The sequence below is a fragment of the Octopus sinensis genome, linkage group LG3, assembly GCF_006345805.1.
Source record: "Octopus sinensis linkage group LG3, ASM634580v1, whole genome shotgun sequence".
NCBI classification, from domain to species: Eukaryota; Metazoa; Mollusca; class Cephalopoda; order Octopoda; family Octopodidae; genus Octopus; species Octopus sinensis.
Genome location: NC_042999.1, coordinates 69,189,101 through 69,202,317, shown reverse-complemented (window position 1 = coordinate 69,202,317; position 13,217 = coordinate 69,189,101). Strand labels below are relative to the sequence as shown.

The 13,217-nt window shown below is 40.2% G+C and overlaps 1 protein-coding gene across 4 annotated transcripts in view; it reads left to right on the top strand.

Annotated features, from left to right (window-relative positions):
• The window catches only part of LOC115209341 (N-acetylneuraminate lyase), a 200,886-nt gene that overhangs the window by 6,798 nt on the left and 180,871 nt on the right, over positions 1–13,217 (top strand). The window lies entirely within an intron of this gene.

Here is a 13,217-nt window from a genome sequence, read left to right as displayed (position 1 = left end):
TACCAATGTCAATGCTTTTTACATAGCACCAGTACCTATTCAATATTTGAATAATTTAGTTTTATACCAGCAAAATATAAAATGCATGAACAGCAACAACAACACTAACAAGATCTTCAACAGAAAATTGAGTTAGTGGTGTCTGTGGTGAACGTAACAGAATTTACTTGAATGTAATGTCATCTTGTTCACCCACTGTTAGAGTTTCCAGAAAGTCGGCCAGCCTTGAAATACTTGATTCGCACCAGTGATCTCAATATTACATTCAGTATAGACACAGTCCAGTGGCTGGACAAGTGTTATATGTCAGGCAAACATAAACAAAATATATGAAGAGCTAAAGTACATTCATACACACATACATTCATTATAAACACACATACATACATACATTTATACACACATACATACATTATAAACATACATACATACATTCGTACACACATCCATACATTCATACACATATACATTCACACACACACATACATTCACTCACACACACATACATACATTCACACACACTTACATACATTCACACACACACACATACATACATTCATACACATTCATATACACATACATACACACAACACACAGATGCACGCACACCTACACATCACACACAAGTGTGCATATGTATGTGTGTATATATGTTTATATATATGTGTTCGTATGTATCTGTCCATGCATGTGTGTATAGGTGTGTGGTGTGTTTGTACGTGTGTGTGTGTGTGTTTGTGTTTGTGTGTGTGTATGTGTGTGTGTGTGGGTGCATGCGCATATGTATATATAGTAAATGCAAACATGGTTGTATAATTAAGAAATTTGTTTTCCAAGTACATGGCTTAAAGTTCAGTGCCACTGTGTGAACCTTGGTCAAGTATCTTAACCAATGCTTTGCAAGTGTATTTCTTGGAAACTGAAGGAAGCCCAAAGTGTGTATGTGTGTGTGTGCGTGTCTTCTTGTCTTGACATTGTGGGCTTAGTTGTAAATGGTTGTCGCCATTTGTTTCCAGTATTCTGTGAAAACAAATTCATGTCTGGCCATGGGGAAATATCTTATTTGGAAACAGTTGAGGGTTGGCAACAGGAAGGGCACCCATCTGTAGAAAATCTGCCTCAAGGAATCCTAACTCTGACTCCATACAAACATGAGAAAGTGGATGGTGATGATGATGATGATGATGATAATAGCCTTATGTGTGTTTTTGTGTCTCCTTGTCTCAACATTGTGTAGTAGTAGTAGTAGTAGTAGCAGTAGCAGCAGCAGCAGCATGGGGGCATACACTGTGACAGTACATTGCTGTATCCATCTTGTGTTGGTGATTCCCTGCTACTCTTGGCAGATGACCCCTTTGCACCACTCAGGTGACAACCCTTCAACTCATGGGTCTGTCTGGCTAGTTATTGCTAGTGAGGATTTTATGAGTGGTGGTATGTTGTCAGCTTAATGTGACAGTCCCATGAAAGGGAATAATATTACTGCTATTTAGCCCTAGGAAGTACTACCACCTGTCGGCCTTGACACATTTCCTGTATCCTTATGTCAAGGCCGACAGGATGCGGTGCTTCCTAGGGCTAAATAGCAGTAGTATTATTCCCTTTCATGGGACTGTCATATTAAGTTGACAACATACCACCACTTTATAGAGTTACTACTGTATAAATCTCTCTGAGAGATTTAGAAATGTATTATTTCTAGGGTTTTATGAGGTTGGAGTGCAACTCGTAACTCAACCTCTTTTAATTGCCTTATATGACATGCAGAGGAAATGGTGGGTCTATTCTTTGACATGCTGGTCCCCACAGCACTAGACTAACACAAAATGAAATGATTTGCTCCAGAACACAACATGCCACCCTTTCTGGGAATCGAACCCGTGACTTGGCAATCTTGAGTGCAACATCCTAACCACTAGACCATGGGCTTCATGTGTGATTGCTGTAAATGAGTGCCACTGTCATGTAAGCAGTGTCATTCATTACAAATATTCTGCAAAATATGAAGAAATATTACCTTGCTATAAAACAGGTGAGGGTTGGCATTGCAAAGAACATACAGCCATTGAACATCCTCCTACAGTTGAATGCCTTTCCTTACACCAATCACTTTACAGAGTGTCCTTTTTTTCTATGGCACCAGCACTAGTGAGGTCCCCAAACAGTTTGCAAGACTAAAGAATCTCTTGCAACTGAATGAAGCTGCAACAGAGAGAAGAAAATGGCTTTATGCTAGGAGATAAGAGGTTGAAAGTATGAAAGGAGGGGTCAGACCAGATCATGTGTTTTAGTGCGGGGGAGCTGCATGGCTGCTCATATAGTACAAGAGTAATGGATAGGGGGCTTGGAATGAGAGATTAAATAATGGTGACAACATATCAGGTTTGCCCTGGAGACAGAAGAACTAGAAGGGTGGATGGGTAGAGGTTGTAAAAAAAAGAATGACAGATGATTAGAGATGGGATCTCTAGCCTCTAGTTGTGGTCTGCCCAAGGGCAGACCCTGTGCATGTGAACTTTCTCTAGGGAGGAACCATACCTTACTCCACTGCCGTTTGGTAGATTATTGGAATTTCAGCTACCATGACTACACCTGGGATCAATACTGGACTGAATTCCTCGTTACTTCTCCAGGCAGGTGAGATTTGAACTCAGAATGTAGAGAGCTGGAAGATATACCATAAAGCATTTCTGCTGACATGCTAACAATTCTGCCATTGTCCCACATACAGAGCAACATGAAATGAATTGTTTTACTCTAGAACACAACATGCTGTCAGGTATAGGAATTGAACCCATGATCTAATGACTATCAGGGCAATGCTTTAACGACTAGGCTTCGTGCCTTCACCATGATTGGTTTGGGTGTGAATGTACTGAATGATGACGAGGGTTGAAGCAGAGGGGAGTGGTTGATGACAAATATGAGTTGGCGGCAAGCTGGAAGAAACGTTAGCATGCCAGGCGAAATGCTTAGCAGTATTTTGTCTGTCTTTAGGTTCTGAGTTCAAATTCTGCTGAGGTCGACTTTGCCTTTTATCCTTTGAGGGTCGATAAATTAAGTACCAGTTGCATATTGGGGTCGAATTAATCGACTTAATTCCTTTGTCTGTCCTTGTTTGTCCCCTCTATGTTTAGCTCCCTGTGGGCAATAAAGAAATAAATATGAGTTGGATCATCATATTTCATTACAACATTCACTTTTCCATGCTTGGAATTTACTGAGGCAGATTTTCTGTGATTGGATGCTTTTCCTGTTGCCAACCCTCACCTGTTTCAAGACAGCATATTTCCCATTGCCAGACAAGTTTTCCATGGAAGACAGGAAAAGAACAACATTGCTTGCATGACGGTGATGCTCATTTACAGCAATCACGATGTCTAGGCAAGACTACACACAAACAGACATACAGCAGGTTTCTTTCACTTTCTAGTTATTAAATACACTCCCAAGCCTTTGGTTGGCTCAGAACTATAGTAGAAAACACTTGCTCCCAAGGTGCCCTGCGGTGGAACTAAATCCAAGATCACATGATTAGGAAGCAAGCTTCTTACCCACACAGCCTGAATATAAATAATGATTAAGTCTGTAAGTCTGGAAAGAAATTCCAAGCAGTGTCCTGTCATGAACCAAATAACCAAAGCATGATTCCCACTGGATTTTTACCAAACATCATTTCAGTAATAAGTTATAATCATTGCATGTCTTTGAGGAATCGTTGTATGTCTTGGATAAAACATCTGTGTTTGGTTCAAATGAAAATCAATTTAACTTTGCTGTAAAGCTGGTTTCCATTATGATTAAGATATTTTTAAAATAGAGCAAAAAGATTATTGTTATATCATTTTATATTATTTTTAGTTTTATTAAATGTCATTACCCTGTGTGTGTAAGTGAAAGCAGGGTATTGTAATCACACGTCTTTATTGTGTGTTTGCAAAATTACTAGAAAACTGCTGAATGGATTTTTACTCATTGGGTGAGTGGCTCAAAATGATGAAAAACATACATAAATACAGACACAGATATGCGACTGTGTGTGTGTGTGTGTGTATGTGTGGGAGGGGTGTACAGTGATGGATTCAAGGGTTTTGCTTATTTGTGGGTTGGTTTTCTTAATTTCACCAGAGTATAAATGCCTATAATGGTGAAACACTTCTTAAATTCTATGCAATATTTCATTTTGTTCACTTTCTTTTTCATATGAATCAACCCTCGTCTGCGTGTGTATAGATCATGGTGTACCTATACACATAGACACATGTTGGTATATACATATATAGATACATAAATACATACATAGACATGCAACTGTGTGTGTACAGTGATTGATTCGAGGGTTTTGTTTATTTATGAGTTGATTTCTTGATTTCACCAAAGTATAAATACCTATAATGGTGATACTTAATAAAAAACTTTTTTTAATTAATTCAGTTCAATTAAAAAGCATGGTTAAGCAACGCATTGTAAGCCACACCATAATTAGTGAAAAAAATTTATCTGTGTGCAGAGTATGCATTGCCCCTCTGATGCCTTTTTTTTCATTTGATAATATAATTTGTTTGTTTTTGTTGGTAAGATACAGTCATGGCTGATTGGTTAAGATGTTGGCTTCATGACCATGTGGTTTCAGGTTCAATCCTGACATGCTGTATTTTGTGTGTCTTCTAATATAACCCTGAGCCAACCAATGATGGAAACTGCCGAACCTCCCCCTCCTCCTCCTCCCCTTCTCCCCTCCCCATCATCATCATCATCATCGTTTAATGTCCGCTTTCCATGCTGGCATGGGTTGGATGATCTGACTGAAGGCTGGCACGCCAGAAGGCTGCACCAGGCTCCAATCTGATCTGGCAGAGTTTCTATAGTTGGATGTCCTTCCTAATGCCAACTACTCCGAGAGTGTAGTGGGTGCTTTTTACATGCTACCAGCATGAGGGCCAGTCAGGCAGTACTGGTGTTTTTTTACGTGCCACTGGCACAGGAGCCAGTTAGGCAGTACTAGCAGCAACCATGCACAAGTGGTGTTTTTTATTGTGCCAATGGCATGGGAGCCAGTTAGGTGACACTGGCAATGATCACACTCGAATGATGCTTTTAACATGCCACTGGCATGGGTGCCATTCTGTGTCACGCTGTGTATATGTAAAATGAACCAGTGTACTCTCATTGGCCATGACAACGATTTCACTTGCTTCAACAGATCTTTGCAAGCAAAGTTTATTGTCCAATGAATGAAGGGTACTCATAAGTGGACTGGTTATATACAGGCCATGGGTTATGGTCTCACTTGGCTTGCCTGGTATTCTTAAGCACAGTATATCTCCAAAGGTCTCGGCCACTAGTCATTGTCTCGGTGAGGCCCATTGTTCGAAGGTCATGCTTCATCACCTCATGCCTGCTCTTCCTGGGTCTACCTCTTCCACAGGTTCCCTCAACTGCTAGGATGTGACACTTTTCACACAGCTCTCCTCATCCATTTGCAACACATGACCATACCAGCACAATCGTCTCTCTTGCACACCACATCTGAGGCTTCTTAAGTCCAACTTTTTTCTCAGGGTGCTTACACTCTGTCGTGTATGCTCACTAACATTACACATCCAGCGGAGCATACTGGCTTTATTCCTTGCAAGCCAACGCATGTCCTCAGCAGTCACAGCCCATGTTTCACTGCCATGTAGCATGGCAGTTTGTACACATGCGTCATATAGTCTACCTTTTACTCTGAGCGAGAGACCCTTTGTCACCAGCTGAGGTAGAAGCTCTCCGAACTTTGCCCAGGCTATTCTAATTCTAGCAGCTACACTTTCAGAGCATCCACCCCCGCTACTGACTTGGACACCTAGGTAATGGAGGCTATCAACTACTTTTAGTTTTTTCCCTGGGAGCTGTTTTCTGCACATTTTCAATTAGCCTTCCTTTGATATTGCGTACCTTCTATGTGTCCATAGAAGGGATTTGTGGTTTTTCTGCCTTTGTACTTATTAAGACTTTGGTTTTTGCTAGGTTGACTCTAAGGCTGGTTATTTCAATATGGTAACAAAAGGGTTAAAGTGATCTAAACTAAAACCTTCCATCAAAATTTCATGTTAATTTATGTTCAAAACACCATCTTAACCTTTTAGCATTCAGATTATTTTGTCAAATGTGATGCTTATTTATTACCTCCACCTTAGCAAAGGCAGAAGTATTGTTTTCAGTTGTGTTTGTTTGTTTATTTGTCTGTGGACAAGATATTTCAAGAACCACTGGATGGATTCAGATGAAACTTTCAGGGATGTTTGGCCTTGTGACTGGCATGAACTGATTAGATTTTGGGATCGATATGGTACCGGACAAGGATTCTGGATTATTTTTTCTGTTTTTTTACTTAATTTTTGAGAGCGGTCGGGTTTATTTTTAGTATTCTCATTTGTGAGAACAGTTGAGTTTATTTTAGATATTCTCATTTTAAAAATCATCTCTGGCCAATCGTTGAGAGGACGTTAGTGTTGCCTTGATGGGGGTTTGTGCTTTCTGAGTGCTCTTGTTTACATTATTTTTAAATAATCATACTTTGTCTTGTAGCTTTGAGGTTTCAATGATGTGATTATATATTCTAAGAATAACATTGTAGGAGATGCTGGTTCTGGCCAGTTTGAACATAAAGAGGGAGAATATTTGGGCCAGAAGTGGTCAGTTTAAATGCTAACAAATTAAAGGATGATGATGATGATGGTTATGATGATGATTATTATGCTAATGAGGATGATGATATTAATATCATCATATTAATATTTCTTAAGTTAAAACAGGAAATTGAATAAAAGGCAGCTGGTTTATCAAATACTTTCAGTGCTCAAACTTGTGGCTTCTGTTACCAAACTAATGAAAACAACCATTTGATCACTCACTTGAAATGTTGTAATGGAATGATGAGAATGTTCTAGAATTGGTGTTGGGGAAATCTGTGTCTACTTTCATTTTAAAACACTGCACCCTTCCCTGCATATTTTTCTTGCAGACACTGAGTTGTAGAATTTTGGATTAGACCTCAGGAGCATCGATCGTTTCAGTCGTGGAGAATAAGGGGTCTGTGCAGGGTATAGCTAATTATCTTTGACTAACTTATCACCCTCATCATCATCATTTAACATCCATTTTCTGTTTTGGCATGGGTTGGACGGTCTGACAGGAGGTGGCCAATTGTCTTTTTTTGGTATGGTTTGTATGGCTGGATGCCCTTCCTTACACTAACCACTTTACTGAGTGTACTGGGTGCTTTTTATGTGGCACCAACACAGGTTCTTCTTATGTGACACTGGTATGGGTATTCTTTACATGGCACCAGCATAGGTTTTGTATACGTGGCACCAGCACAGATGCTTTTTATGTGACACTGGTATGGGTATTCTTTACATGGCACCAGCATGGGTTTTTGTATACGTGGCACCAGCACGGGTTCTTTTTATGTGACACTGGTATGGGTATTCTTTACATGGCACCAACACAGGTGCTCTATACATGGCACCAGCACGGGTGTTGTATATGTGTCACCAGCACAGGTGCTTTTTACAACTTACTAGAAAACAAAACAAAAGCCAGTTATTCCTCATCACATTAAGCACAGTCTTCGTCACATCTTGAGTAATAACCAACAACAGTTTCTGTTAGTTATTTTTCTTTTGTTCATGTTGTTGATTAGCCCTAGGACAGCCTTGACCAGGAAGACCTATGATCAGTGGTGCTGCAGTTGTAACAATCATGTTTATTTGCACCCAATACACACTATAAAGTTGATGATAAAGGCAGCAGAGAAAAGACAAGGATGTGAGATCTCTTTTAGTCCTGTCTTACTGCAGGCTTATCAACCTCTGTGGTGTTGGTGCCAAAAGAAAATGCATCCAGTCCACAATCTGTAAAGTGGTTGGTGATTGGGAGGGCATCCAGCCACAGAAGCCAAGTCAGATGACTCATTAGAGCACCAGTCTAAGAGAGCAATGGCCCCAAATAATGTGTATGGCCCATATCAGCATGGAATGAAGATGTAAAACAAAGATGATGATGATGATGATGATGATGATGGTGTGATTTGAGGGAGTTGAATACTACAAAGGTGATGGGGGGTAGTTAAGGCTACCTGAGTTGGAGAATTACGAAACCGGCCAGTTCCAAGGAACAGGGGCCATTAAAGGAGCATTGGGAAAGACAGAAAGAGGATACAGCCTATTTCTGGGTCAGAGGCTGAAGCATGACTGTGAGTGGGAAAAGACAGACAAAGGGGATAACATACCTATGATCATTTATAAATGAAAGATATGGAGAGAAACTTAAATGATCATTGGACTGAGTTTCAACAGTCTCAGACATCCATAAAGCAAATGGAAGGTGCAGTTTCAACATCCATAAAGCAAATGGAAGGTGCATGGATTTGTGTTTAGGGTAATTGGCTCATGTTGTGAGTTTGATTCCCAGCAGCACATTGCGCCCTTGGGCAAGTCCCTTTATTTTACATAGCTCCTCTACACTCAGCAGGCAAAAATGAGTTGTACCTGTAATTCAAAGGGGCCAGCCATAACACACTCTATGTTACACCGAAACACCCTAAGAACTGTGTCAAGGGCACATGTATCTATGGAGTTCTCAGCCACTTGCATGTGAAATTCATGAGCAGACTGTTCTGTTAATCGGATCGACTGGAACCCACACCATTGTAACCAAGAAAAGCCAGTTACTGTTCTGTTAATCGGATTGACTGGAACACTCATCGTCTTAACCAACAAAGTTCCAGTTTACAGCAAATGAATGGGAAGCAATTAATTTTGAAAATCACGAGGAATTTGGTAAAATGTCTTTGTCGTTGGAAGCATAAATTAACATGAAATTTTGAGGAAAGCTTTAATTAAATCACTTTAAAACAGGAAGTTTGTATTAAAGATCCAAGACACTCTTGGGCAAATTGGTATTAAAAGAGTCAACATGGTGAACCAAGAAAGGCAGGGTGACAGTGCTAAGCAGTGATGTGTATAAATACAAACCCGTTTCCAGTTTAAATATTTTTGAGGCATTTTTGAACCTGAAAGAAAGCCATTCACCGGATTTTGTCTTGGAGAAAATTGAATAAAGAATTCATTCAAAATGATAAATTTACTTCAACCATTATTCTGAATACAATATTTTTTCTTCACTACATGCAAGATTTTTAATGAATTATAATATTTTGTCATTTTTGATATTGTCTAACTGCACCTGGTTCCATGTCTAAATTTTCCATCTGTTTCAAATTAAAAACAAATGACTAAAGTATTGTTGGACACGGTGTGCCAAATTCTTGGAATTCCTCCGCAAGTGACACTTATCATTCCAGATTTTTAACTACTTCAGATTGCTGTTCACATCCTTATCCATTGTTTTCATGTTGAAAACAGAATATTCTAGACAAATTCCTGTTTGTAATTCTTCTCTGAGACATTGAATTAGCCATCATTGAAGTGTTGGATAGAATGCTATGTGATATTTGTTCTGACCCTCTATGTTCTGTGTTCAAAGCCTGCCAAGGTCAACTTTGCTTTTTATCCTTTGAGGATTTCATAAAGAAAAAGGAACCAAGCCAATGCAGGTGTGGCTGTGTGGTAAGAAGTTTGCTTCCCAACCACATTGTTCTGGGTTCAGTCCCATTGCATGTCATCTTGGACAAGTGTCTTCTACTATCGCCTCAGGCTGACCAAAGTCTTGTGAGTGGATTTGGTAGATGGAAACTGAATGTAGCTTGTTTTATATGAGGATGTAAATACACTGACACCAGTCGACAAGTGGTGGAGGAACATACACACATTTACACACATGCACGCGTGAACGTACACACACAAGCTGGAAAATGGACATTAAAGGATGATAATGGTGACGATATATTTACGAGCTTCTTTCAGTTTCTGCCTACCAAGTCCATTCACAAGGCTTTGGTCAGCCTGGAGCTATGGAAGAAGACACTTGCCCAAGGTGCCACTCAGTGGGACTGAACCCTGAACAATGTGGTTGACTCTCTCATTTATGGAGAGCTGAGAGACAGACATGGCTGTGTGGTTAAGAAGTTTGCCATTGTATGGTCCTTGTGCCAGTGTTTTCTGCTGGTGCCCTGACCCAACCAAAGTGTTGGGAGTGGATTTGATTGATGGAAACTGACAGAAGCCCTTTGTGTGTGTGTGTTTCTGTTTGTCCCCCTCCACCAGTTGACATCCCTGTAACTTGGTGCAGCAAATGAGATTGATAGAATAAAGTATAAGGCTTAAAAAGCAAAAAATTATCCTGTGCTGATTGATTCATTTGACTGAAGATTCTTTGTGGCAGTGCTGCAGCATGGCCACCGTCTAATGACTGAAACAAGTGATAAAAGGTAAGGAAGATGCTTGGCAGAGTTAGTTTCACCTCTCTATGGTATGAGTTCAAATCCTGGATGAAATTTCTATCATTATCAGCACCATTGTCATCATCATACCATTGTTGTTGCCATTTTCATCTCCAATGGCGGCGTTATTGTTGTCATCATTGCCATCCTCTTCATTATGGTCGTCATCATCTTAATCTTTGTTGATATCATCTTCAGTGTAACTGTCATCATCATCATCATTGTTACCAACCACATGGTTCCAGGTTCATTCCCACTGTGTGGCACCTTGGGCAAAGTGTCTTCTACTATAGCCTCAGGCCGACCAAAGCCTGTGAGTGGATTTGGTAGACAGAAACTATAAGAAGCCCGTCGTATATATGTATATGTGTATATTTGTGTGTCTGTGTCTGTTCTCATCCCCCGCCCCCAACATCGCTTGACAACCGATGCTGGTGTGTTTATGTCCCTGTAATTTAGTGGTTCGGCTAAAAGAGACTGATGGAATAAATACTAGGCTTACAAAGAATAAGTCCTGGGGTCGATCTGCTCGACTACAGGCGGTGCTCCAGCATGGCCACAATCAAATGACTGAAACAAGTAAAAGAGTAATATCACCATTTTTATCATCAACTTTGTCAGTCATCATCATCATCTTTGTCAGTGTCATTATCATTTTGATGTCTCTGTCATCATTGGTAGCAGAAGAGGCATCATCAGTATCATCGTCGTCGTTGTCGTTATCATCATCATTGTCATCGTCGTCATCATTGTCATTATCATCGTCATCATCATTGTCGCCATTGTTGTCATTGTCGTTGTCATCATCGTCATCATCATCTTCATCGTAATCATTGTCATCATCATCATCTTTTGTCCACTTTCCATGCTGCCATTGGTCAAAAAGGTTGTCTTTGTTTGAGTCAGTTTTCTTATTTGAAGTTACTACCTTCCTTGATGGACTGGAAGATGCCATCTTGCTCAGCAATTTATTCCTGTTGTTGTTGTTGATGATGATGATGATGATCATTTGACTTCTGCCATGTTGTTAGTGTGCAGTGGTGCATTCCATTCCAACCATGTTCTGTTGAATATTTCGGCAGTTATCTTCGTCTCAATCATATTGGAATTCTAAGATTAGCTTTCTTAGAATTCATCTTCATGAGGAATTTATAATAGAGAGAGAGAGGTGGAGAGAGAGAAGGTATGAGAGGGCGAGAGAGAGAGAGAGACAGACAGACAGAGAGGGATGACTACAAAGATTAAAGGAGACAGTAAGAGAGTGAGAGAGTAGACAGATTAAGAGAGTCAGAAAGAGAAGAGATAGATAGATAGAGAGAGGGGGAGAGGGAGGGAGAGAGAAAGTCAGGTAATCAAGAGACATGGAGAAAAACAAAGAGAGAAAGAGAGAGAGATCTTGAGAGAAAGAGACATGGAAAGATAGAGAAGGAAAGACAGAAATACAGTGAGAGAGATAAAGATTGAGAAAAATAGAGAGGAAGTAAGACCGAGAGAAAGAAAGAAAGAGATGGAGAGAGAGAGCTGTTTTGCTTAAATATTTTGGTTATTTTTTCAACTTCTGTATAATGTCTTAACTAACATTGCAGCTTAGCTACTGCACATCTCACATTTGCTGCACTTCTTATAAATATAGAATAGTGTGGCTGAAGATTTGCCTGCAGCTGTGTGGTTTAAATGTTTACTTTGCAGTCCTGTGGTTCTGGTTTCAATCTCATCCTCTGGCATTTTGTGCAAGTTAGTTCTATCACAGACTCGTGTCAACCAAAGTCTTGTGAGTGTAAGGTGGCTAATGAAAAAATGTGGGGAAATTCATTAGGAGATAGGAACATTGTGTCTCAGTGTACCATAGAAGGTGACTGAAAGGGATGGTGTTAGAAAGGTTATTGGGTCACAAAACATTACTTCAAAGAGTCTTGTGTGGCCTGTGCCTCCATGGAAGAATGGACGTAGAATTTTGGTTATGTTGATGATGATCAGGATTCATCATTTTAATGTCCGCTTTTCCATGCTTGCATGGGTCAGATAGATTTTATTGAGGCAGATTTTCCACAACTGGATGCTCTTCCTGTTGCCAGCCCTTACTTGTTTCCAAGTAAGGTGGTATTTCCCATGGCCAGACATGCTTTCACAGAATATTGCAAATGAAGGACACTGCCACTAGGATAGTAGCATGCATTTACAATTATCACGCAAAACACACACACACACACCAGACATACATGCACACACATGCATGCACACACATACACATGCATGCGCACACATGCACACACAAACATAAACACATACACCACACACACACACACACACACACACACACACACACACACACACACACAAGCTTCTTTCAGTTTCCGTCTACCAAATCTACTCACAAGGCTTTAGTCAGCTTAGGGCTATAGTAGAAACACTTGCCCAAGGTACCAGGCAGTGGAGCAGGATATAAAACCATGTGGTTGGGTAGAAAATTCTTAATCACAGAACCAATCCTATGCCTGAGGATATATACACACATATGTGCATGTTGCCATCATCATCATCATTTTACATCTGTTTTTCATGCTGGCATGGGTTGGATGGTTAGACAGGAACTGGTAAGGCCAGGGGCTGTACCAAGTTCCATTATCCATTTTGACTTGGTTTCTATAGCTGGATGCCTTTCCTAACCCTAACCACACCACAGAATATATTGGGGGTCCTTTACATGTCACTGGCATGGGTGCCTTTTCAGTGTCACCAGCACAGGTGTCATTCATGTGTCACTGCTATTGCCACAACCACAACTTCACTTAGCTTGATGTGTCTCCTCAAGCACAGTAATTATTTCATC